Source organism: Carassius auratus, chromosome 8, assembly GCF_003368295.1.
Source record: "Carassius auratus strain Wakin chromosome 8, ASM336829v1, whole genome shotgun sequence".
Lineage (NCBI taxonomy): Eukaryota > Metazoa > Chordata > Actinopteri > Cypriniformes > Cyprinidae > Carassius > Carassius auratus.
The window spans coordinates 24,340,442-24,345,634 of record NC_039250.1 but is presented as its reverse complement, the minus strand read 5'-3'; the positions used below and the strand labels follow the sequence as shown (position 1 = coordinate 24,345,634).

The window sequence follows — 5,193 nt, the reverse complement described above, 5'->3', positions numbered from 1 at the left end:
ATTAATTGAAAATGTAAAGAAATGGAAAAATAAAAGAATTAACTATGAAATGACACAGAATCTTCACAAGAGTATTAATTCTCTGTGATATCACCTCCACCTTATAAAATTCGTATAGGATTTATAAAGAAACTATGACAATAAAACCAAAATTAAACTGTGTAGCTCTGTAAAAGTTTTCTGCTTACTATTTCTCACATTGCAGTTGGCAGATGAACTTACTTCCAAGAGAGAGAGAGACTTGTACTTAAAATGGACAAACCAATGACAGTTAAACAGTGGTACAAATGAAAGAATTTGAACTTTAAATCTCTCTTTTTTTAAGAAGCTCATTGTATGTTGTTAAAATCAAGAAAGAGTGACAATAAGTACAAACAGAAATAGATATTTTCTGCTCAGTTTTCAAAAAAATGAAAAAAACAGATGTAGTCAAACGTAATATTGCACAGTACTACACGTTTGAAATCAACCCATATCAGGCTTAAAGGAGCTGTGTATTCTGAGATTAATTTTAATTTCTTCCAGAGATGCGGTTATTAAAACCCTGTGAAGAGAAAAGGCCTCATTATTGCCACACACCTAAGCTATTTCAGAGTGTTAAAAGAAAACAACACAGTCAGAGTCCCACTAACACCCAACACTTCTCTAATTTAAATGGGAAGCCTTTGTTTAGAACATCATTTTTATTGCAAAATGAGCAGTCATCAAGCCATTCTTAAAAAAAAGAAAGAAACAGGCTTTAATTTAAGAGATTGTATGAGTACATTAGACAAAAGAAAGTCTAATAATATTGCACACCATCTCTACTCAAACTCAAATCACAAATTCATTCACTTTTCATTCATTTATTCACAGAGCATATTTAACCACACGTATACATTATGTTATGGGTATATTTCCCCACCCATATTGCATATTTTGTGGACAGGGTTGCCTTGACACTGATATATACTGTATGCTATGAGACTGTCCAGATATGCAAAAATTTTGGGACAATGTGCTTGATGTTTTATATAAGGTTATAAAGATTCATTTTCACAAAGATCCTGTTTTTTACTGTTGAATGATAATTCTAAATTTTCTGTAAGTGGGAAAGAACAGAAATTTTGTCTAGCAGCTTTGACTGCAGCAAAGAAATGACTTGTTCAATGCTGGAAACCCCCTCATGACCTTTCTGCTAAGCACAGGTTCCATTACTTATTGGAAATACTATATCTATATCTATATACAAAACCTGCTACTTTATCAATTTGGAAGAACTGGATTTTGAAGATTTTGATCATTTGAACTAGTGATGTCATTCTGTTGTTAATATTATTACCCATTCTGTTTGTATATATTATATATATATATATATTAGATTTTATGACAGCAGGATTTTTTTTTTTTAGCAAACTGACCATATGCACCATTTCATGTCAACAGGGTTTTAAGAGTTACATTTTCGGGGGAAAGAAGGCCACTGATCTAGTCTTTTATCCTCAGTATTTCATGATAAATGAATACAAAGTGTTCTCATCATTCTGAGGTGCAGGATCACAATGCTCCACAGTAGAATCACCATATCTAGCCAGACCAACCATACTGTACTCAGTTACAGTTTCATCATAGAGGTGGCTGCCATTATCTACAGTCTGAGAGACCTGATGAAAGAGAAAGAGACATAACGGTTGACTTACCAAAACATAAGTTCAGTGTACATTCAACATGTTTACAATAATCATATTAAACTTAACTAGCTTTACTACAACAAAGCAAATGTATTCATGTCTATAATGTTGATCAGACGGTTTGTACTGTAATTAGATGCTGGAAACTTTTTAGGGTAAAATTGTGTATAAAGAGTAAATGTTTTTATACCAGGTTGAGATTTGGTGAATTTTGAACTGGATTTTCAGGGACGGGTGGTCTCAGACCTGAAAAAATGGCCATAAATATACTGTAGAACTAAGTCACAGTAAATTAAGTGTCAATAGTGATCCGAAGGAAATAAGACATGATCTCAAAACTTAATATCCATCAGTCACACAAGCCCTCTATTTCATTTTTTAAAACAGATGCAATAGGGCTTTTTATATTTATTATTATTATTCGTGAGTCTTTCATGAAACTGTCAATTCATTATTGGGTGTTATGTGTGTGTGGTCTTACATCTGGACTTGAAATCTGATCTTTTCCTGCAGAGAGACACTAATGCCACAAGAACCCCAAACACCAGCATCACCAGAAGACCTGCACAAGCTACAGTAATACTGGCTGAAATAAAAAGAGAAAGGAATAGTCATTAAATATTTTACATTTTATAATAAATTCTAATAAGATATATGCAATTTACATTTATGCATTTGGCAGACGCTTTTATCAAAAGCGACTTACAGTGCATTCATGCTATGCTATTTTTTATTATCAGTATGTGTTATATGTGTATGTTTATGTTATACAATGTTGCAAACAAATAAGAATTTCATCTTAAAATACATGCAAAAAAAAAAAAAAAAACACTGTTACCAGAGTTACCGAGTAGTGTAGATCCCTTTGATTGGACAGCTGGCGATGCTGAAAAGTATTGCTCATATGAACTAAGCAGGCCTAAGCAGACTTGACTGATTATAATTTCCTAAATTGTAAATAATCAAAGCATTGTTGTAAAACTGATCATTAGTTTGCTGACTGGATGTACCTGCCGAGGTGAGCGTTGTTGTCCATGTGGATGTTATATGTGTGTTTTCAGGAGTGTGTGTAGATCTGCTCACAGGAACTGCTGAGGATAAAACAGAAAAGGAGGAGTTTTACTATAATAAACTAAAATATTCAGTTGGGAAGAAAAATGTACACATTATATTCACAAACTGTTTGCATGAATACCTACCTTGATGAACAGATAGATTAACTTTATTCAGTGTGTCAGTCAACCATCGATCAAGTCCACAGTAATAAACACCAGAGTCTGTGATACTGAGATGTTTGATGATTACAGTAAAGGTCTGTTCACCTATATTATCAATCAAAGAGTATCTTCCATCTGAGATGACCTGATCAGGCTTTGCAGCTTTAATCAAAACATGCTCATATTTACAGGGATGACGGCAAAAGTACTTGGGTGTATATTTATGGTAATCTGGATATGTACATCTGATGTCCACCGTTTCACCCACTGTTCTCACATAAACATTTCCAGACGTCATCAACACACTGTGCAAAACTAGAGAAAACACAATTAAAAATGTCATTATTTTATACAGATAGACAGTATACAGACAGGTGTCAGACAACTGAAACAGTTTAAAACCTCTAATTACCAAAGTGACCGTCTTAAATTATTTTTGAGTTGCTCACATCAGTCAGGCAAGATAAGTTTACACACACACATACACCAAACATTATGGATTTATTACAGAAGTTTGTTTTTAAAACACTTTAGTGATATTATCATTAGGATAGTTTACTTCAGAGGTGACCAAGTTCATGTATTCCCTGGTTTAACATAACACACGACTGCAATACACGATTATTGATTATATATCAAGCAGGGAAAAAGTACTTACCTATAAAAACAGAGAGAATCTTAAGATGGACTTTCATTCTCCCTAATTTATCACATCTTCTTCAAGCAAGATATCCTCTTTATAAAAAAAATACAGCATAAAAGACACAGCTATAAAATCGGTTTACTGACTCTAACTTGTTTGTTCCAACAGTTACCAGAATAACAGTGTTTTTTTAAGAAGGAAAGAGAGACAGAAAGAAAGAGAGAGGCTAACATACAAAAAAGGAACCAATGACTGTCTAGCAGTGAGCCTGACATAGTCTTTGGCTCAGGAAGGAAATGAAGTCGATCAGCAGTGGTTGCAACTTTTCATCATTAATGTATTTGCAAGTATTTGTTTACGCAAGTTTAGTGTTGTTAAAACACCGTGAGAGAAAAAGAGGGAGACAGACTTTTAGCTTTTCACAGTAGGCTACTTCTGTATTTTTCTTCCAATAAAAACAGGGGCTGTGCATTTCTGTGAACATTTGTCTGCTCTAAAATACATTTACCAAGTTATTTATTTTCTCTTCCGTAAATTATGCTCCTTTATGTGCTGATTTTATTTTGTCGTAGCTATTTTTGCTTTACCGCAATATCTACATATAGACCAATTTTATCCTACAGAGAACTGACAATGAATTACTTTGAAAATGATCTCTACATATTCCATCTACTCTCTGCTTTGCATTTGGGCACCATTGTCCCCTCTGCCACCTGTAGGTAGGACACACAAATTGCTCCTTAAAATTAAAAATGAAATGATACTGTGGGACAGAGAGAGCAGTTAGATATGTCTTCTTTATCCACAAAATAAACCTCATAAAAGGGAAAACAACAAAACTGTTCCTTGTTCCATTTTTTTTTAAATGAAACTTAATCCATACCAGAACCATTTGTGGTGGTTAATTCAGCAATTTGTTATCAAGCTTCATGAAATCAAACCTAACACAATACAGTCAAAACATCTAATCAACATCAGGTAAGATGACATACACAGAGGCCTCGGGTGAGTCATATTTGCTAACTTCTTAAGTGACATCTAAATTATTTATCACAGTTAAAAGCAGGTGTGCTTGCTCTCATCTTAATTTTAAAGCTAAGAGCGATAAATATGAAATGCTGTTTATGGATCTGGTCATGTGTGCAGATGTGAGAGGGAGTGGGTTGTCTACAGTCTTTACTGTATACTACAAAATATGCTGCAGAATGCATGATGAACCTTTAGCTCAATATCTTATTAAACCCAATAATATGGTCTGCAAAGCTGTAATTTGTACAAATGGAGGATTGTTTGATGAACAATTTGATGAATAGCATTTATAATGAAACCCTGATTAATAAATTTTTTTAAACAGTATATAATTTAATGCAGAAGCTCAAAATCTCAGAATACTAGATGAAAAATCCAAACAGATCATGTAAATGAACACAATATGGGATGCATAATCAGAATATTATGTTGAATGCCCTACTATTTAACAAAAACATAACATTATTATTATTATTTTTTTTTTTTGAGATTCTTTATATGAACTCATGAACTGAACAGGTTATGAACTGCCTTTGTTTTTTATTTTGTGCTGTTCTCTGAGGTCCACTTATTATGTTATTAAGACTTTTACATAATTTATCATTATTAAGAAGCAATATAGGCTATTTCCTTT

General features: G+C 33.2%; 1 long non-coding RNA gene across 1 annotated transcript; it reads right to left on the bottom strand.

Annotated features, from left to right (window-relative positions):
- Positions 1 to 1,377: 1,377 nt before the first annotated feature.
- LOC113106789 (uncharacterized) lies at positions 1,378 to 1,916 on the bottom strand. The gene is made up of 2 exons (XR_003292576.1): positions 1,861 to 1,916; positions 1,378 to 1,643 (listed from the first exon to the last, which is right to left on the bottom strand). It is a non-coding gene; the product is annotated as an uncharacterized LOC113106789 (long non-coding RNA).
- Between the last annotated feature and the right edge of the window lie 3,277 nt (positions 1,917 to 5,193).